This window comes from Neodiprion fabricii, chromosome 4 (genome assembly GCF_021155785.1).
Source record: "Neodiprion fabricii isolate iyNeoFabr1 chromosome 4, iyNeoFabr1.1, whole genome shotgun sequence".
Classification (NCBI taxonomy): domain Eukaryota; kingdom Metazoa; phylum Arthropoda; class Insecta; order Hymenoptera; family Diprionidae; genus Neodiprion; species Neodiprion fabricii.
The window spans coordinates 41,610,096-41,633,159 of NC_060242.1; the positions used below are offsets into that span (position 1 = coordinate 41,610,096).

The 23,064-nt window shown below is 40.0% G+C and overlaps 1 protein-coding gene across 5 annotated transcripts in view; it reads left to right on the forward strand.

Moving 5' to 3' along the window:
* Nucleotides 1-23,064, forward strand: part of LOC124181383 — a 106,790-nt gene continuing 83,726 nt past the window's right edge. For 2 of the 5 annotated variants that reach the window (XM_046567904.1, XM_046567901.1), the window contains exons 1-2: nt 1-240; nt 915-1,156. The gene's annotated coding sequence lies outside the window, so the exon portion shown is untranslated. The remainder of the gene's footprint in view (nt 241-914; nt 1,157-23,064) is intronic. The other 3 variants (XM_046567902.1, XM_046567903.1, XM_046567905.1) reach the window with 3 other exon arrangements.

The following is a 23,064-nucleotide window of genomic DNA, read 5'->3' on the forward strand; positions in this document are numbered from 1 at the left end:
GCGTGCTATCACGTTTGTGTTTGCTCGAATGCCTCTGAATATTATTATTTGATAGACCCCGCGACGGCTTCGACTTCACCGTTTGTGCACATATATGCATGTGTATACATGCGACGATATTCGGTCGGCAGTAAGTGCGGATTTTGTAAAATTTGACGAGGCTTGTTTTTTCCCTGAATCGACGTTTGTTAATTAATTAAAACTTGTGTAAGTTGAGAAATTAAAATTTAGCAACCGTATGTAAGTACAAGTCGTAAAGATGAGGTAAAATTCAAGTTATACAAAGAAAGAAAGGAAACGCGGAGACGGAGAGAAAGTGAAGACGCATCAACGCGTCGCGTCGTGATTTATTAATTTGAACAAACGCGCCAATTCGTCGATCGCCTGTCAGCTGTCTAAGAAACGTGTGGATTCCTGTTCTTTATTTGAAAAATATTCCAAACAACAGAAGCGCGTGATAAGTCGACGTAAACCACGCTCTTATTATAAATAATCAAATAAACGTCCGCTCGACGTGTGTGCACCAATCGCGAAGTAATCGATGTAGCATAACGTACAAGTTACATGTTTGCGAAAGAAACAACCTAACCGACAATATCGAGATCGTAGGCAGCTGTAGGGTTTAAAATCGTTTGAGAAACGCGCCATATATTTGAAAATCCGTTCAACTTTTACCGAAGCCGTAATAACGTCGCGCCGCCCCGCGCAGCACACAATATATTTCAACGTAGTGTTATTATCGTAGTAAAACTTTTCTCCCTCATTCCTGTGCTCGTGTGTGTTGTATAATTTGAAAAAAAAAAAAAAAAACAAGTTCTATTTTCAAACTTTCCCCGCCCTCTCCAAGATCCCCCGTTTGTCTTGATTTTCAACAACGTTCAAAGTTTAACAACAGCCTTACGTTATTGTTTCAGAAAGATAACAAAGAAAGTCCAAGCATAAGTTCCGATATAAATCATTCGTATACGTTCAAGTAAAAGTTTGTGCATCCGAAGTTTGTGGTGGACCGAATAGTGCATCCACAATATCGACCAATACGTACAACTGTCTGTACTTTGGTGCGTATAAAGAGACGATACCTTGCTCCAGCGACGTATCTCTTTCTCTTTCTATTTCTGCTACTCGCTTTGTTCTACGCGTCGACGTTAATTGATTGGTAAGTATTGCCGAGATTACGCAAACACTTATACTTTCATTTCGCATTCTCTCATCCTTTGTAATTTACTTTTTTTCCCACCATTTCCGTTCCATCCAGACACGTTAGTGAGTTTGAATTTTTTACACGGGAACTCGTGTGACTTGCAGCTCTAGAATCTAGCGCCAAGCCAGCGGCACTTGGTGTTAAGTTTCTCTCTCTCTCTCTCTCACCTCTATATCATTTCAATCTTTACGATTCTCACCGCGATATTCAATTGTTATTGTAGGCGGACGAATCGTTTGTATACGTGCGTAATCTAACTGCTGTGTATATATTTATCGTACGTATAATCGGCGTATTTGCATATCTCTCTCTCTCTCTCTCTCTTCGTGCACGCAGAACATAATATACTTGATGGTGCGTTACTTGCAATTAGTCGATTCTCTGTGAATGATTTTGAAAAATGTATAACTTGTGTACAACTTAACGTCAATATGTTCTGCATATACTGAATAAATATTTACCGTCTTGCCAAATTATCTGATTATCTGAAATTATCTTCTTTTCTTTATCAATTAAATTTCGTTTTTTCAACAAAAACTGGCCGAATGATGCCGCGGGTTTGTCTCTCATAACACGGATCTGGAAGAAGTTTGTCTTTCTGAAATCGTGTTGATGTTACAGTTACGTTATTGTAACTCTTTATGCTAATGAAAAATGTTTACTTCGCGACTTTGGAATTGTTTTTTGAAATTCCTTAAACCGTAATAAAACAAGAGATGTTTATATTTCGAAATCTTAGTTCCTTCAAAGTCCATGTAAAAATAAGAAAACAGTGAGTTAAAATAATTAATTAACAGTTAACAACGCTACAAACTTGAACCTCATTCTCTGAAAACTTCTCAACTATTATTCCGAAATACGTTCCTATTTGCATATCTGAAGAAATACGTATTGTGAAAATTCAGCTTCGTAATTTTTCAAAGAAACGTTCACTCACGCTCACGTGTCAACCTCCTTTACACGGTGAATTACAGACCTCACTACCGTCCTAATTTTCTTTGCAATTTTTGTCCGAATCCTCAATATCGATGAAAAATTTCCGACCATAAGATACCGTTGCAAAAAGTTATGGAATTCCCGACAAAGTTACACATAAAACTTTCCCTGCCAGGGTACATAATGTAATTTTCATTGACTCGCCTGACCTTTTCAAGAATGTATTATTCAATATTTCCGCTAGGTTGTGGTCAATAATTTTTCTTCTTTCCGCTGGCTCGTTCTATTTCTGTTTTATTGCCTATACACACAGACTATACCAACGCTTATCTCTTCACCCGCATCTTGTGCGGTAGAAAATTTTACACCTATATCTATATCGGCGGTAAAATTTCGGGCTGTCAATCTCAGCTCGACGTATCATCAAATAAATACCTACTGCCATAATACGTCTTAAACATCCCCACGCACCAATTTCAGTATGTACCTTATTTATCGCCGATAACGCGCGTGTCTTATATAAATCACTGCGAGTATCGATACGTCTGTTTCAATTTATTATTACACACGTATATCCATCGAAGCTTATCTGTTCCGCTTACCAATGTTTCGTTACACGCCTTTAATCGGTAAACAGAACTTTACTTTTACAGTTGTCAATGCAAGCTGTGCAGCGCTTTAATTCCGCGGCGGCGCCGAGATGATACGTACTGAGATCTCGGTTTATTTTCTCTCTCTTTTCCATTTCTCCCTCGTGAACATCGGTGATGGACGCGCGTGTACTCGTGTAAATTTTCCACTTTACCCTGTGCCGTAATACAATCCCTTCGAAAATTAGCGCATCTTCATTAGTTACGTTTCATTTTTAACTCTTCATCTTTTGCATTAACCATCCTTTGCAAATTGAAGGAAGTATAAAAGAAGAAAACTTCCGTGTATACTGCAGTAAATTTATGAATATCGATGGCTGCCGATACTTTTGTTTCGTACATTCGTCCGATTGTGAGCGACTGCCGGTTATCCATCACGGCTTTCTGGGTAATGATTTATACCTGGTGGTTGGAGGAACGGATACCGCAGCGGCTTCAATTCGCTATCGGCAATATGTGAAACCTGTACGTACGTACGACTAGAGACCCTCCCGATTAATGCTTGTACACCCGTAAATCAGAGTTTTACATGACAAAGATGAAAGCGTGCGACGGAATACATCCCCATGTATATATACAGCCACTGTCTGATTGTGAAATAAGGGATTGATACATCTCTGGTGGGATTCGCCAGTGTACTTCGGTCACGGTACGTAACTCGAGGAACGGCGCAATTCTCGGGGAATTCGATGGAAGATGTCAGAAGGTCGATATTAATATTCAACTCGTAGTTCAATCTGCGAGTCGAGATTCTAACAACCCTTGAATTCGTTTCTGACAAGGAAGGTATCCCAGGTCGATCTCTTCGGTTTGATTACTTTTGTAATACGTTATAGTAGACTGAAAACTAGGCGACACATATTTTTTCCTTTATCAGTCATCGAACGCTCTAACGGGGTGAAACCACCCTTCAAAGTAAGGCATGTCGACGGGCGATTTGACGGTTTAACCCAAAAAAACATAATATTTTTTAACCAATTTAAGTGGAAAAGTTTTCTCATAACGAGAAATGAAGAATGCAATTTTCTCTTGAAAGTGCTCGATGGCGGTTAAAAAAAAGAAATACGTGTCGCTAAGTTTTTAGTTTACTGTAACATATTATGAGAGAAATCAAATCGGAGGGATCGACCTGAGATACTTTTACATTTTTCAACGTCTACGCAAATTTACAACGCCGCAGTCACTTTTTGACGCTCCTGTCGCGTAAAGAAAAGTCCTTCTTGCAAAATTTCGCGGTGGCGAACGTAACCAACATTAGCACAAGTGTCTGAGGGTGGCGAATACGGCAATGAAAATTTCGCAATACGGATGCTAAAAGGGATGCTATAGTCAGTCCTTAACGACTGCGTCAAATATTTGCCACTCTGGCTAATGTCAGAGGCTACGCGCAGCAACGCGTAAAACAAAACCAAAAACACACCGATTATGCAGAAATGTTCAGAATTGCATGTATAAGAATTCGACTGTCATGTCTTTTCTTGCGTCGCGAGGCATACAGCCTCTGACATTAGCCGAAGCGGAAGACATTTAAGGACTATATCGTCCTCTCAAGGATGACCGCGGAATGTATTGCGCCGGAAGACATATCGCGGAGTATGACTTGAACTAATACCGTTGTGCAGCGTACTATGAGTCAGACTGCGGATTGAACGTGCAATTAATACAAATGAGTGATTAACGAATTACACTATTTTACCGTGTCATTCGATCAAGTTTTATTATTTCGTAAGTCGGTTTACAAATGTTGCAAATATTGGAATTTAAGGGGTAATACCACTGTAAAAATTTAAAAAATGTTCGATGCTTTTTTTTGAATGGAAGAAAAGCTGATAAAATAATAATATTTGAGGAAGTTGTTAGGCATATTTTAAAGTACAATACAGAAAACTGTTGTTAAAAAATATTCAAAAAATGGCGACACTGGAGCCATTATCGCGAGACATACGGCTCGCAGTGTAACACTGGTGGAAATTTGAATTTGGAAAAAAAAATCACTTAATCTACGTATTATTAACTAAAGAAATATGTCGGGGAGTTTCGATAAGTTAATTGAAACATTGTTTATTAAATTAACAAATAAGTGCCCTTTCTTTCGTCAATAATTGAAGATTTTCATTCAAATACCCGCAAATTATACGAAAATCAATATTTTTAAAACCCCCTACGTATTTTTCTCGCTACAAACAATTAGATTAAGTAATTATTTTTTTCTAGATTCAAATTTGACCCATTTACACTACGTGCCGCAGAATTCATCATGTCTCGCGATAATGTCTCCAGTGTGGCCATTTTTTCATATTTATTGACAACAATTCTCTGTATTTTACTTACAATTAAATACACGCTTGATAAATTCCGTAAATATTATTGTCTTATCAATTTTTCATCCACCCAAAAAAAGAAACGAGTGGTCAAAAAAGCGCTTTTCTTTTTCTTTTTACAGTGGTGTTACCCCCTAAGAGAGGATTTAAAGAAAGAAGAAAGTATACGGGAGAAAAGAAAACTCCAGCGTGCGGTATATCCAACACCCCATCGTTTGTAAATATTGAATTATATTCACGTATCGTATATTTCTAGCGGTAGGTAATTTAGCGTATCACTTACGTGGGAGATACTCTCGAATCTAGTTAGGTACGCCTTCGTACGAATACGAATAGACACGTGAGTAAGTTTAGGTTTGAAATCGATGTGAAATTGAACCGGGATCTGCAGCTCGTTTCTGTTCTTCGGATCGGACGATTCAATTTTAATGGTGGATATGCGTAGCAGCGTATGCAGAATACACGCTGCAACGTATCGGTTACAACGAACACGGTGTCTCCTCGCTTACTGCCTCGCTTAGCACTGCAGGATCATCAAAATTGCAGATTGGACACACGTGTAGCAGTCAATTATATCGCGTGTCTGATGGTACGGGGACGTACTATTGCATTTTTTTTCTTTTGTGGCATTAAATTCGCGACGAAAGCAATCGAAATGCATATCTACACAAAAATTAAGTGATAGAATAAATAGAGGTAAAAGACTTTATGTTTGGCGGATACGTCCTTCCAACACCAACATAAATGGTACGACGTCGTATCCATCATTTTTCTGTTTTTAAAAATATTTTTTCTTTCACAAACGACGCGAAAACGTTAAAAACGTGATCATTTATTCATTTCAGAGGGTATTTCAAGAAACCTCATATTTTCTCAAAAAATGATATCGAAACGACGAAAAAGCCTTTGAAGTGTAAAGATTCGTGGATTTTGCGGGAGAATGTTTGAAAAAAATTATTGCATAGAAAAAGATACATGCGAATGTGATTATTTTTCACAAAGTTCGCGGTTAAAGGGCATAACCGACAGTACTTACTACCTTTCACAGTCAATTGATCCATTCTTCAGTTTCAACTTTTTGAATGTATCCTCATGTTTTTCGCGTAAATACAAAGGGGGAAAAGGTACGACTTTTCAGCTTTACGCGTGGTAAAAGGTCGCATAATGGCGCATACGTTTTTATACCATTAGACGCGCGATATATGCTTGTACGAGAAACAAGCATACGAACAGAGAAGAAGTTGATCGATAAGGTTGTTTGTATTTTAGCCAGTGAAAAGCTCTTGTACCATGCAATTATAATACATACGAGCATAAATTGTGCTTTTATAAAAATCGGTGAAATCGTTTCGAATTAGGTTCAACGAAGCGTCGCAATAAGGAGCCTCCCGAAGGAATTTAAGGGACCGTGCTAGTGTAACGGGTCGAAAAATAGCTGATTTTCGCGACTTTTTTTTCGTTGGGTAAAATAAGCCGATCTATCTGATTTTTTTTTTTTAATCTCACATCAAAGCACTCGTCAATAACAAAAAATAAATCTTTAAACGTTTATTTTCACTTTTTTCGTATCTTTTTCAATGGCTTCCTCGAAACCTGGTCTTTCAAAACGGTGTACACCCTTAAAGATGGAGTTTTCAAGTTATTCGTATGAAATTTGAACTCTTTATTCTTCACGCGATTCTTTATCTTGCTATTGAAGCTTTTTTTCGGAATCTTCATATTCCTTTTAACGAAAAATTCGTCGAAAAAATCGGCTAAATTCCGCCATTTTGAAAATTTTGATTTAAAAAGAAAAAACCTCGATAGCAAGATAGCGGCTTTCGTACTGATTAATAATCTTTTTACAAATTTTGTTTTAGACAATATTTACGGCCTCAATCGTGTACACCGTGAGGATTCCTTTTTCTCCAGGTCATTTTCAACCTTACAAAATGAATGTAAGGAAGATGAAAATAAACGTTTGAAAATTTATATTCTGTTCTTCGCGAGTGCTTTGATTTGACGTAGGAAAATCATACCGATCAGCGTATTTTAACCACGGCGAAACACAGTTACTCTTCGATTCGTTACTGAACCAGCATGATCCCTGAACTTGGCCGTTCGTAATCGTACATAGGATATTTGTCACCTTGAAAGTCTTTGCGAAGCACATAAGTAATCCCTAACGTACAGAGAGCGGAAAGAGACAGATAAACCAAATTTACGATGATACTTTAAAGATAAAAGCTGATCAAAGAATCGTATCGTGTGTAACAACAAAGAAACTTATTTCGCCGTTTAAATATAGACACGTGTGTACGAAAATCTTTAAATTTCTCGCCAGGCGAGAAAAAACTTTTGTAATCGCACGGCTGTTGTTACACAGGTATACATGTTGTATTTCAGGTTAATCGTCAAGCATATATGTACGAGGGAGGTAGTATCTACACCGCGCAACATGGAATAATATAAAAGCTCGACTCGCTTCTGCGGGCACCGACTATAAGCATCCCACCCACAACGGGGCACGGAGACAAATCTTTTGATTAGCGCACGCTGAGATTGCCTGTACTTATCAAAGAGAAGAACCACTTTTGACTGGTTCGACCTTATTGCCGACCGCGGCAATCACCGAGGATCGACCCTCGGCCCATGTCGGGTCGAGAGCCGGACCTTCTCATCTCCATCTTGATGCGTAGCTTCGATTTCGACCGTGCAAAAGCAGTCGGTCACTCGCCTTTTATTTATTCTCTCTCGAACTTCCCGGCTAAATCGCTCTCCCTCTCTCTCTCTCTCTGATAGTCAGCGCTACGCGGTTCACTCGGAGCAAGGACGATAAGCCTTGCGCTGACCAGACGTTGAATCAGCATCGAGTTCTCACCGGCTATTGACGGTGGTCATTGATCGATGCAGGTGAAATCCGTCATGCGGGGCTTATGATAATTTCAGCAGAAGTGAAAAACAACTAGACGCTCGGAACTGAGGTTTACGAAGCGACGGAATTGAAGTGTGTGTATGAGAGAGAGAGAGAGAGAGAGAGAGAGAGAGAGAGAGAGAGTGCGACGTGGCCGACAAGAAGATCGTCGATTCGGATCACAAGACAAAAATTTTTCAGCAGTCATATACTCGCATGCCTTAATAAGGGGGGGTATCCTGGTCTAGAGCTCTGAATTTCGGGCGTTTTTTCACACGCCTGATTAAAAAAAAAAAAAAAATTCCTCATCATCTGTTTTTCCCGGAATTCTTATTGATGCTTAAAGAAATTTCAATTAAATTTTTCTAAATACAGTGGTGACAAAACGTAAAAAAAAAAACCGGTTGAGATGGTTGACGCGATTCTAATGCTTTCGGTCATCGGTAACAGAACGACGAACTTTTTTGATTGATAAGAACGTCACTATAGCCCGTACCAAGAAGAGAAAACAAAAAACAAAAAAAAAAAAAAAGTAGGAAAATGGCGACTGTTTAAAGAAGAAATTAATTTTTTTTCGATGATTTTCAATTTTTTTTCAATAGTTTTAATAACAATTTCGCAATGCCTATAGTACAGGCTCTAGAGGGATCTGTACTGAAGATTCATACCAAATTTCAAGTCAATCAGTTGAATAGAACTCGAGATTTTATGTCAACCAGGTTGAAAAATGTAGTTTTGAGATAGACGCAATTAAAGATGATGCGTTTCAAGTCACGACCTCGGTTTTCACGCTTGTTTCTGTATCAGCTAGAATGGGTATTTTTCTTATCGTTTATCGGCGATTCCTGGGGCATATAGAAGGCCTTCTGCCGCATTCGCAGCTTCCTTACAGGCCTATCTTTCTAACTTTGGAGCCAATAAATTTCTCGAAGCGCACACCGAGCGGTCTTACATCGTTTCACTCAAGTGCTCATAACCTTCTCAATTTTTGGAAATTCGACATCGACTTTGGGCCAAGATATTCTTGAAAGATGAAGCTATAATAATATGAAAAAAAAAAATATATAAAATGAATCGATATCTCCAAATCTCTAAACCAGAATACCACCTTAAGGTAAATTGGTAAATTTTTATCAGGGTGAAGTTTCGAGTTATTCCATAAAGTGCAAAATAGTAATTATATCTTCGAACGTGTGATACGGTAATCTTACTAACTTCAGCCTCGTAAGTTTTTCGACCGTGAACGTAGATCAACCATCGATCAGAAGGCATCAGTTGCGATCAGATATAACATAAAAGAGTATTATATACGTATACATGTACGTACAACTGTCGCGATTGATAACCATCTGCAGAGATTACGTTGCTGCTAACTCAATTTACGGTTCGTTATTTACATGTTTAATACACACACGCCGATCATGACACTATATGTTTGCAGCAAAAATTTGATACTGCGCAACGATGCAGTAAACAGTATTTAACAGAGTTTATTTGACGAGTCAATTTGCTGAGGGTACAAAGAAGTTTGAAAAGTAACGAAGATGTTGATCGTTCGGCATTTTGAGTAAAGATATTAACAGCAATTGAACAAATTATTTTTACCAACAACGACGAATCAAAATTCATCCGATTCACGGCCACGAAATGTTATCAATGAAATTAATAACCGTAACTCAAGTCATTGTCAGTGGATTAAAAAAATAAAATTCATCTATTCCGAATCGAATTATACCGATTTGGAAACTGCTCTTACTTTGACCGTGTCCTCTATGGTGAGGGAGATTGGTTAGTCAATCCTGATTCTCGGGTGATTGCACTTGAAAAGATCAGTCTTATTTTCACGAACCATTATCACCTACCGAAAAACACTGACTCTAGGTTTAGACCGAAGATTGACCCTTTTATTTTTCAAAATTATAAATTGACGTCGCAAATTGTGAATTTCTCGATTACTCGAACCAATTGTTAGAAGATCAGATGCTGCAGATTTATTTTTTGATCATTTTAGAATTGGCGGAAATTTTTTAAGTTGCAATCCCATACGACATACTTGCCTTTGCCTCTACACTCCGTATTTCAGGCTTAGGCCTGTAGGGTCGTTATTGGTGAAAATATTTTGTTCAATTCCTGTTAATATCTTTACACAAAATGTCGAACGATCAACATCTCCGTTACTTTTCAAACTTATTTATACCCTCTGCAAATTGATCCGTCAAAAAAACTCTGCTATCCAGATAGCAAATGACTCGAAGACCGCATGCGCAAAATTGGCGCCCCCTGGGAGGCGGCAGCGACGAGCTCGCCTCTCCCGGAAGATGGCGCGGTCGGTAAAATGCAGATTAGGTACTCCTGGAAGCCTCGGGGCCGAAGCCCGGATTCGGAATAGGATGGTAATTTGAATGTAGTATTGGCGCGGATTCCTCCCGATGGGTCAGCGTTGCAGCGAATCCCCGACGGCCAAACGGCTGTCCGATATCCATTCGCGGTCCAGGTTTGGTCACGAACTCTGGGCATCCGCAACCTGGATACGCGCTCGGACCATTTTTACACTCGGCATCCTTGAGCCGGCAGGGGGCTAATTACCTCGTCGCAACTCGCCTCGATGCTCCAACACCTGGAAGTCCCGCGTTCTGCGACGATTCCACACCGCCCTCCGTGTAACCTCGGCTAATAAGTAGGTACGCGTACGTACGTACACTTGGGGACAACGAATCTGAGACAGCTCATTTTTTTACACTGGACGGTTACGTTGGCAACGCAGAGAAACCTACAGCGCCACAGTCGGCCGAGCGCGAAACCAACTTAACCTCAATAAACGCAGCATAACCCATGGCCGTCGAATCTAACCTTAGAATACCGCGGGGATAACGACTTGTTGGATTGACACGTATTCCAATGTTGGATCCGACGGTCATGGATTACGTTACGTTCATTGAGTTTGAATTTGTTTCGCGCTCGGCAGATTATGGCGCTGTATGTTTCTCCGTGTTGCCAACGTGACTGTCTAGTGTAAAAAATTAGCCGTCTCAGATTCATTGTCCCCAAGTGTACCTACCTACTGATAGTACCTGTTCCACATATCAAGGCTATCGTGCACGGTGCGAGTTTAATTTCAATATTATGGGCAGTTTTTCCTCCTCCCTCTTTTTTTTCATCTCCTTCTTACGTCTCCCTCTCGCCGTATATTTTGTGAACAAAAACTCACGTAACCTCGGTTTTTTTAATTTTTTTATTTTTTCTTTTTCTTTGAGTCCACAGACCTCCGTTTTGAGTGCGTACCTATCTCTTAATCGTAAGGTAAAGAGAGTCAATCAGGCAAAGTTCAGAAAGTTGCGGAGAGTTCGCTCCAGGTGGAAAAAGCGTTTCAACGGCAGTTAAATTTTGTTGAAGTATTATTTACGGAGTCGACTCTTGAAACGCGAATCAATTTCGTTGTGTATTTATGTGCAAATAGCGGTATGTTTCATAAAATATCTCACCTCGTCTACGGAGGTTTCTCGCTAAAGTACTACAGGGAAATTAAACGTTGGAAAATAACCCCCGAGAGACCAAAAATGTGCCGGTAAACTGGTTCGTTGTATAATATTGAAAAATCGTTGGAATTCCCGGTATACAATGCAGATAAAAACTCGGATGTGTCTATAACTTGATTCGATTGAAATATTTTTCAGTGTAAAAAATGGGAAAAATCCAATTATATTTTTCATACAATGCACAGGTGTATAATTTTTTTACCTGCCCCCCCCCCACCCTCCCTCTTGGTATAGAGTTTTTGTATTAATTTGATTCATTTTTGCGTCCGCTGTAGGCGTATGATTCAGGGCTTTGCGTATTTACCGTACAAAGAGATAAAGATTAAGCAGAGGACTTGAAGAGCGAACTCCTTGAGGGTAAAGGTCGAGTTTCACATGCAACCCGTTTTACGTTTGTCCGACAGGGCCAAAAACTTTGACGGTTATAATTTACAGGCGACTGTAACGGTGTATTTAACGAAAAAGCAAGCGACCCGAGACCTGGAATAAGTATAATTAATCCTTTCACGGAAACATTTTTCCTTACGGGAGATTCACTGGAAATTTTGGGGTCGCTGATTATGAATGTAAACTCGAAATTCAAAAATTCAAAGAGGCGGACTCAATATGGCGGATGTGAACTCAAACAGTTATTTGATTCTGATAAAGCTTAGTACGGGATGATTTCTAAGGTCGCTGATTACGAGTCCGAGTTCAAAATTAGTCGCTATTATAGTTTCGAAAAGCGTTAAGAGCGAAAAAACCAAAGTGAACACAACGCAACCATCCGGAATTCATAAACTTTTCTAACAACGAAGCAATTTTACTTTTATCTTGTATTCGGGTTTGTCATTGTTTCCGTCGTTTCGAGGTTCTAAAATTATACAATTTTTTCTTCAGATTCGAATGCAAACAACTCTCGGAATCAAAGTTATCAGTAAATACGATTGTCTCTTTCGACATAGTATACAAATTACGGTATTTTTATTTTTCGACAAAAACCAAATTAAAAAAAAAAAAAAAATATATATATATTTAAAAAAATTCTGTAAAATTTTTTGGTGTGTATTAAGTTTGTACAAAAATTGGCATTTGGATTTTCACCCTAGATTAGCAGAAAATGCTTATTTCCGCTACGAATGAATGACTAAATTTTATCTTTTTTTTACACTTATAAATATTTCGGGGATCACGTGAAACGAAAAAACACTGCAGTTGTTACCAAAACAGCAGCTTAATAAATACAAAGATGCAACAAAAAAAGGTTCGACGCTGAGGGTTCTAACGTGCATGAAAGGGTTAAAGATATAGGAACATAAGAATTATTCCCCTTCACGGGTGTCTCGAATAGTTGAAAAATTTCAGACACAGATATGGGTCTGCAGAAAACATGCAAAATATAAACATTCCGTCGTACGTTAACTCTATTTTGAAGTAGCAAATCGCATGACACCTATAAATATTCTGTCATTGGATAATTGATTCCCACTAAATTGCCCGCGTAAAGAATGAACCGCATCAATTCGTCTCCTGCTTTAAAGTTGACGGAGGAGCAGTAACGAAGGAATTTACGACTAAGAAGAGAGAGAGGAAAAAAAAAACGTCAACAAGAGTTAAGGAACAAGCGTACGAACCACCATTCGACAAAGGATGACGTGGTTTCGAGGAGGCATATAATCAAAGCTTTAAATCGCGACGCGAGCTAAACGTGAATGAGGTACGACAATAGGCCGCGTTGCAAATGTAAGACGTGGAGTAACGCGCCCGCTTTTTTCGCCTTCCTTATCTCCTAATTCGCATAATTCCGCACTCGTCATGCACGATCCACGATCGTCAGTCGTGACGGGGTCAGCAGACGGCCCGCCATTAAAAATAAGCCCCGCACGGACGAGAGTTTCGCACAAACTAGCGGCGCGGGTGTGTTTGTAATAAGGCACCAGCTAAGCCCTTATCCTTCAGCCGCGCATTTGCAAGGAAATAATAATTTTATTTCCCGGGTCTCACGCTGGCTCTGTTTCCTGTTTGCCAAAAGTTTCCCATGCCTTGCTTCCTATATCTCACCGTTGCCTCGTTTCGCCCTCCGTCGCCGAGCCGACGACTCTTTGTCAGCCGATAGCGAAGTGAATTACGATCGTATAATCTTACGGTTTATGAAGCGCTGCTTCGTCGCTGCGATAAAGGGATATCGGACTGTCAATGGGGACGATTTTTCCTCGTGAAGCGGTCGACTTCGCGACTATACCGGGACAAACTCTTGAAAGTTGAAAATCAACCGCGCATGCGCCAAATAATTCAATATCATTGGTCCGCGAAATCTTCCCGCAGTGATATTATTCTCTGCGATGCAGCCGGGCCAACGTACACAAAATTTCTACGTTGGAGTTTTCAAAGAGCATAAGCATTAAATTCCGACCGTTCTTTGTGGGATCAACCTTCCGGACCGATAGCGAATGCTTCCGAAACCTTTCCGAGTCTCTACCTCGATTATTTGAGATTCTAACCTCGAAAATTCGTATCAACTACATCGCCGGTAGAAACAGTTTGAGAGCTGAAAACTTGGGTTGGCCAGCCTGCACGAATACCCGATAAAACTCACGCATGCGCAGTTCATATTCAAGTTTCAAGAGATTGCTCCGGTTTTCAGTATACATGTACCAAGCAAGTGTACCAGTTATTGCCAATTGTTGACCCTTTTATTTTTCAAAATTATAAATTGACCGCTCAAATTGTGAATTTCTCGATTATTAAAACCAATTGCTAGAGGATTAGACGCTGCAAATATAAAAAACAAAAAAATTTTCCTTACTTTAGAACTAAGGAATCAACGGATATAATAAAAAAAAGATCGATAATTGAGACAAGGTCAATAATTGATACACTTGCCTTGTAATCGGCCGATGGCGGCGAGGCAGAAATTACAATCGAACTGCAAATTCGATTTTACCCACACCGTTTATTTTGTAGTCCCCTTTCTTCCTTTTCTTCTCACACGACGACCAAGAAAAGTTAAGTCCTTAAATTACGCTTAAAAAGTTCGTTACCACGATATGAAAAATTCCATTTTAATCGAGAAATCAGATGTTCACGGTATAATTGTTTTGTAAATATTGCAAAATGATTTTGAAATGAAACAATAAGCTAAAAACAACCGATGCATCGATTAATCTGGTCCAAAGAAATAATCGAACACTCCTCGATTGAATCGATAAAAATTAACCGATTAATCGATTATTTCTTATTTTTTTGAAGTGAATTTCAGTATACGTAGTCTTGACAGCGGAAAAGATATTTGATAATTCATAGTTACATTGAAAATATTTTTCAATATCAAGTGAAAATGTTCGTTTTATTATCTTTCACTTATCATATCAAACGTGTACTCGGTAAGTAAGAGAATGATAATGATTGATACTTTAATCACATAAATTGATACTGTATTACATCGTTAATGGTATTAAAAATCAAAAATCGATTGTGAGAAAACATAATCGAGTTTGAAAAATAATCGATTACACTCGATTAATCGGTAAAAATAATCTAATTGATGAAAAATCAATTATTTTTTGTCATTCTTAGCGGTCTGCGCCAGCTTTTGCAGAAGTAATTCATCGGTCAGGAATTATTATTACCCTTCCTAGCGGCGCCGGTGTGCACATGGACTATTCGCGGTGGTCCGAGTAATCGATAGGCGAAGGACGTGCTTTACGGGAGGCTCTTTCCCCTCGTTTCCGCTTGCAGGAAGGAGATCAGCGTAGAAAAAGGATCGTCTATAGAACACGGCGGCCACTACGGTGCCTGATGCGAAATTTTCCGGAAACCCGCGAATCTCGATCAATTCGTTCACGCGTCTCCCACACGTCCTCGATCGAGGTTCAAAATATCTACAAGTTTTTTCTTCCCTTGCTTTTTCGACTGCGGAAAGGCGACGCGTTTCTCGATTCATTTCCTGCGCCCCCAAGGGTCAGATTTACACTTCAAAAGGCTCGCGACGAGATCCGTGAAGGCTGGATCCTTGGAAAAGTAAAAAATCGTTCTTTTCGTGCCTGTGTGTGAAGTAAAAATCCCAGGAAGCTTCCTGGTGGAAAAACGTTTATACACGAGACTGAAGTTAGTAACATTGAAGCAACATTGGGGGGAACTATTTTGCAAGTTTATAGTGACTTTGAAGTAGTCAAGTTTTCCAAAATATGAATTATGCGTTTGGTCTTGTTATGATTTATTGCATTTCAGAGATTTCTGTAATTGTGATGTGTAACGATTTTTTCGAAACTTACAATTAGATCGTTACAATAACGTCATTAACTTCAGGCTCATGATTTCAGACCGTAGATATCGACCGCAGTTTGTGCTTCAATTTTTCCAACTTTCACATTCTCTCGATTCGCAAATCATTGTATTATACTGATTTACGTTTCATCGAGTGCATTTCGCTGGGATATCGTCCCTGTTGCTGTTCAAATTCACGATCCGCTGCCTCGCGCTATAATTGAAACGGTAATGGTGTCGGTTTGGTCCGGAGTTATCGAGGAAAATTAATGGAAATCGATGAAAATTAACGCGTCGTTTGTCACGCCGATGTGGGTAGTTGTATGGATGCGAGATGTTGTACGACGCGTAAAATGTGCTTCGCGTGCTTCGTTCGTGCCTCTGAATGCGATTCAAAGTAGTTACGAAAATTTTCACTTCCCTAATTTGAGACTCCGCGCGTCAAGGATTTCTCCTGTAACGAAACTCACATTTCAGATATCCGTGTAAAATAAACTCCATTTCACAGCGTATAAATATTACATCGAATTTGTACAAGACCGTATTTTCCCTAGCAAGATTAATTTCGCAAACGGATCGGAGTTAGCAGCAATTCTGGATCTTGACAAATGTCAGTATCTGTCAAGAATTGAAATTTACATTTCCTGTCGGAGAACAAGAAAAGTAAGAATAAAAAAAACGAGGAATTACCCTAGCATTATTCACAATAAATACAGGACGAAAACAGATGGAATTGTAAATATTGGTTTTTCTTTATCACGAAAGCGGAACATGCCCGACGAACTCTTTAACCTATAAATAACGGTCCTCGTTATTATAAGTAAATACGCGAAGTTCGAGCACATTATTATTCCATCAAAATTATCCAGTAACAAGTGCAGAGTGATGGTATATATGTATATATATATATACAGGGGAAAGTCGGGTAAACGGGGAGAATCGATATAATTTGGCTTTTTCTGTGGAATCGGACATCGTCTACTCGTATCCGTCATCTGTGTACCTTTATTTGGCTACGATTACCAGGAAAAAATCCCCATTTCGCTGGAACTTACGGGTAGGACGGGGACCATAGAAAAATGATCAAAACGATCATTTATTTAAAGTTGTAATGAAATAACTTATTCGGTATAATTTTCTTCCAAATTCTAAGTATAATGTTCTCCAAATTTTTCTGTTTTGTGTGTATCGTATCTGATTTATCTACTCTATTGTTGGTATTTATTTACATATTTTCATGGTCGTTTTATCTAGTATCACTTACGGTCTCGAGCTATTTAACGTTATTTCAATTGCCAGGAAATTTGGAGAAAATAATTTGTTATCCAAAAGTTATTCCGCCGTCTTTGCAGGGTGGCGCTATTCAAATTTCTTAGAAAGTGAAGAAATAAGAACTTTGCTCGGTAAGAAGTTATTGTAATTATTCCAAGGCTGTGTACGCCAGGAAGAAAATTCCTATCAAACTGACGAAAGTACGCCACCAGCAGCTTTCTCCCATCCTCCTTAAACCCGACTCGTAAAACGCCGTTCGACGTCATTTGCGCTTTGCCCCTTCCGTTGTTTTCCTCTTTCAACTTCTAAGACTTTTCACACGCTTAAAGAGACAGAGACGAGATGAAAACGGTTGAAAAAAGACCCGGGAATCTGGAATTGACTTGAAAATTTTCCAACGACAACCAAAGTTACGGCATGTTTAGGCTCGCATAATTATTTTGTCAAGTGCGAAAAAGAATTTGTCCGACTATAAAATCGATTTACCGGTTACGCTCTGAGACGAAATACTTGGAAAGGTGAAAAAACGTTTGCTTACTTTTTGCTCGATGCAAATAAAAATTGAATTAGTTTTACGATAGAATATGGGTATTTCTGAACTGCGAATGAATTCATTCCTGCCATATAAACGATTTAATTTGCATAGCCGAGGTCCGGATGCTCAACCGGTTTCTGTTGGTAATACTAAACGTGGCTACCATTGTCTCGGAGTTTGCTTAAAGAGCAAAAGGCGGTTCGACACAGACACCGAACAAATACGCGCAGACGATATTTGATTTTTACAACAGGCTGCACAGACTAGCGATAAGAAATTTTCGATGATATATGTGCGCTTATCTTAACGCCGGCACACAAGTTTGCCGTGGCTTTCCGTACGCAACGTCGAGCCTTTCATTTTTCAACCCACAGTCACTATCGTCTTATTCAAGGCTCCTCTCGAGCTCTCAACCTCTTAACCTTTCAACGCCTCCGAAGCTCGTCGGTGATTTTTTGCCAAACATTGCACACGGCTTTCTGGTTCGGATCCGATCGAACGGACAATTTCCGTCGGATCTCCGTTTCAGGATGGCGATAATTGTAGCAATACAACTTTATCAAAGCAGGTGATTGTAGAAATTGTGAACGAATCTTCTTTCTCGCGATTTAAAATTAGTAGTAAAAATTGCATCCACGAGACACTAAAATACGATGTGAATTTTGTGTCTTTCGGTAATTTTTCATTCTCAATAAGCTTTGAACTCCCTTCGATTAAAAATATATTCTCGCCGGCCAATTATTATTAATTAGGTGTTACAGTTACCGGCAAATTAATTTGGCCAAGTTATCCTGTAACTTGTGACAACTTTTTGTTAAACAACCAACAAGCCCTTACAATTTTTTTCGATAAATCGGCACTTGAATCTCCTGTTCTCTCTTTATTCATTTTCGTGTACTTCCGTCGTTGCTAGATCCTCAGTCGATAGATCGGGCATTTAAACTCAGAGTATTAGACATACACGGCCTTTCAATCATCCACCACTTTTTTCCATCTACGTTTCCCGAAGCTTTCGGTGAAAAATTATTCTTTTTATAATTTTCCGATCCACAGTGAAATTGGACCTGCGGTATTATTTTTTCAAACATTTGTCAACGATAACGTGAGAAGGCTTCGGAATTGAAATTGATAACCTTGAAAAAATCAGTAATCGTTGAAAAATCGATGCTCGTGCGTCAAAAAACGAATACACGGTATTAAACGATGAATTTGATTTGTTTGTGAAAATTAATGCAATTCACTCAAGAATTGAGCGGCAAATTTCATGCTTTCGTAAAAATTAATGCTTCACTCAAAATTTGAACGGAAATTTGTCTTTTTTCTTTAATGAAAATTAATGCTTCGATAACTATACGACAGACGTGCGATACAACACATCGAAGCAATCACAGTGCAGGTATATCAAATCCATTAAAACACAAAGAAAAAAAGTGCTGCTTGTAATTATGTTACATCGCTGGAAAATAAAAGTAGAAAAACAAATAGTTTGTGATAATCGGTAATCCGTTGTTGATGTTTGAGAGCTTTAAAGCGGGAAAACGGACTTTGCCGTTAGAGTAGCGTTTCATTGCGTAATAATTCACGTCGCGTTCGTATTTCCATGACGTATCGATGTTGCGGATATAGACCTCGGCAACATCGCGGAAAATAAGAAGCTAGAGTGTCTGTTTTACGCGATATTCCATCTATACAGCGTAGCGTGCAACATGAATGTTGGGATCGGAGCCGCTTTTACGACCCCATAAAGCTGAGCTTCCACCGTCGTCGAATACGTGGCTTTTGTGCCGGACATTTTACGGCTCGATCGATGCGCCGATCGAGACTCCCGGTTATCGTTCAGGACTCGCCCCCCTAGGCCTACAGGACTTCAAAGCACTGCAGGACTCCGCTGCAGCGCGAGATTCCCGAGTTCGTTAATTACCTAATTAATGCTACGAGAGTTGTTCGAATTGTTGTTACCAGCCTCCTTCAACCTGCCGCACCGGTTACCCGGCATGCAACGCGGCGAGCTGTAAGGTATACCTACGATGTACTTAGGAAGCTAATGAGTGCTGCGGTGCACACACGAAGCCGCGCCATCATGCCCGAGGATCCTTCTCTTCCTTCTAGTTTCGGAACAACGTGGAGAACGAGAAATAAGGGATCTAGCATTGCAAAGTTATCAAACTTCCGGATGGCCAGAGTTCGGACAAACCATTCGACACCGAATGGATCAAATTCTAAATGGTAAAAATCTCGAACGCAGGGTAGACGTGCCATTTTCGGCGACATCGATAGTACTTGAAGACAACTGCCTGGCCAAAATTGGTACAAAAGTGTTTGGCCGCTTTTCAGCGCTGTGAAATCAAAGAGCCTGCACTGACCCTTACTGGGGAAGATATTCTTCCGATTGGATCGATAACCGGACAGATTTTTAGTACCAGAAACAATCGAAACGCTTTACTCGACTGGCCAAGGATGGCGAACCGCGACCACAAACGGAACCTCTGCCCTAATCGTGGTTTGTCTGAACTTTGACCGTTCGGAACTTTAAACCGCACCTCTATCGAAAAGCTCCCCACAAATTTGCGGAAAGGATTCCGTCCCTTGATGCAGATATTAGCAACGCAACAGGGCGGGGCTGGAAAAAGCTCGTAAATCGGTACTTCGTACAGACGACACAGAACCTCTGCAGCAACGTTTTCGTCCCTAGAGACATCGAGAGAGGAATCGGGACGATGTTCTGCTCCGTGGCGGAGAGCGCGAGTTAAGCGGGGAGGAAAGGTAGACCCTATCAGGCAGTCATTTGAAAGTCAAATTAAAGCCGCCAATCAGCTTGAATTCATCAGGGATGTAATTGTTTTTCACCCCCCCCCCCCCCCCCCCCCCTCCCCCCTTACCATTCGCTCCTTTTCTTTTTATTACATTACTTCTTTCTCCGTTTTTCTATCGAGTGATCATTTGAATTGATTTGTATTTTTGTATAACATTAGTCCAGCAAAGCGCGATAAAATCGACTCTCCTCCGCCTCGCAATCCACCCGAATGGAAAACGTCGTTTAATTTATATTATGCATACTCAATATCTCAGGTCTGTATACATTCGTAGCCTATATATCTTGGAAGCAGGTCACTCTTGAAATTTTTTTCTTCTGAAACGTATTTTATCAATAAGACTTGCTTTACTCCTTTCTTTACACGTCGTCTTTGAATTTGTCCCGACAATACGTTCCTCGTGAGATGGATGGAAACATTTCCATTGGGGGAAATAACAATGGGCTGTTAATCTGATTCAAGCAGTTGTACATAGTATATTCTTTTCTTCATTTCCTCCGCCTAGGTAATGTTGTCGTTATTTTTTATCTAAAAAAAAAAAACAGTCGTGGAAACATCGATTACGGTTCGGAATTCTGACTCGCTGAAAGGCGCCACTGTGACCTTGATGTGACAGTTTCATCGGATCAAGTTCAACGTTCGCGATCAATCCGTATTACGCCGATCTGTTTGACCGACAATTAACCGACCGAGAGAAAACTTTTACGTTGCGCGTTGCTCGGTGATCTCTCGCGTATTTTCCCCTCCGTGTGAAAGAGGATCCTTTCGAACACGCGAAAAGTTCACTCGAATTTCAGTGAATGATGATCGGGCGCATTTTTTGGCGCACAATATGTAAAATGCTCCGGCTTTGACGTCGCAACTCGTATTTCAACCGCGACTAAAAATTTTTTATTTTCCCTTTTCTCCCAGACAGGGTTTAATCCCGGGCCACGGTACGCGAGCGAATATTTATCCCTCTGCCTATGTCGCGTTTTTATCACGGCACACCCTCTGCTCCGCGCAATTCGGAGGGAATCGAGTTCCCGAAGGAGTTTCGGATTATCTTGAAAATCGAGTGTTCCCAGTCCCTACAGGCACGGGAGAAATGAAAGAGTCCCGCAAACCTTTCCTACGGTAACAATTTTACAAGTCTCGCGAATAGTCGGAGGGTTTTCTAACCAGTTTTCAGTCCCTTTCATATTTGCATTTCGTCTACCGTGCTGAACCGGCTCGCTCGAAAACTTTTCCCAAATATTTCGCAGAGCATCGAGCCATCGAGGCGGAGATTTCTCTTGTCCTCCTCTCATATCGCGTCATGCTTTCCAATTTTCTCCCCCCTCCCGCTTCTTCTTCCCCGCACAATCCCGCCCTTTGAGCTTCGAGTATAACTTGCTATAAACCTGCAAGTGCGGTTGAACAAACGGATTCATCCGTAAGGCTATAATTACACAGGTACTTCTATCGGAGTTGGCGCAAGCAAAAGCACAGAAACCTGTACGAGTCGCGGTGATTTTTTGCAATTTCTTTTTTTCATTTACGGTCCTTTTTTATTTCCTTTTCTTTTCTTTTTGCTCTTTTCACCGTCGCAAACTTACCGGCTTCTGGCTGGCGATTGAGTTTCTTTGATACGGCGCGGCTCTTTGACTTCCTATATTTGGTGCGATTCCTCGTCTCCGTACCCGTGTAGGTGTACGCAATATCACCGACAAATACTACGATATTAATTCATTGAACGAATAGTGGGCGGGAAAAAGTAACCCTCTTACGATAACTGCTTCTTCGGGATTCGTTCTTCGTTGTTAAAATCAAGGGGATGCCTGGTAGATTGCTACGTTCACGTATATATCTAAAAATATCGAAGTTCGCGTGTCCCAAACGGGAAACGTCAACGTCGGAATGAACCGGCGCATCCCCTTGTGGTATAAAAGAATTCATGTGAATTTCCATGAATGAATCTAAAAATTGACAGCGCAACTTTTCGCAACAAATAAACGATAGCCGCAAACTATCAGATTTGTAAATCGCTTTATACGGAATTGAAAATATACTCGATGAATGTATGGTGAATTTTTGCAAGGGCAGGAAGTGAGTGAAAAACCGTCAAATTCTACCTGCAAAATACTCAACGCACGGAAATCTCATGCCAGACGACATTCCATCCATAACCGAACCTTACACGATGACGAAACTATTCAATCAGAGACTTTCCATAGTAGCTTTTCCAAGACAGACAGGCGCTGGCGATTGATTGGCGTTGAGTTGTTACTATAAGTCGAACATCTGCCAGCCCTCGACCAGTAGTTAGTGGATTAAAACCGATCAATCTACTTTGGAAACCGAAACAGAGACAAAAGTTCGTCCAATCTTAAGCTCATGTAGTACACCTACCTTTACCGATCGAGCAAATTCACCTTTTTCTTGGTTGGTCGTGCACCCAGCTGATCTTGAGAGCATCTTTTATTTACGAGATTATTTTAATTCCTAGTTCTCGTCTAGCGACCTTAATTTTGCATGAAAACAGTCTCACGATGGTTCATTTTACTCCTAATTTTTTCCGAAATTGCGCAAAGTATCTCAGATATGCACTTTTTAGCCCCTAAAATGCGGGAAATGTGGGAATAGTAACACGTGTCAAAGAACCGCACATTTTTTATGACGATTTTCAGGATATGAGTAACTT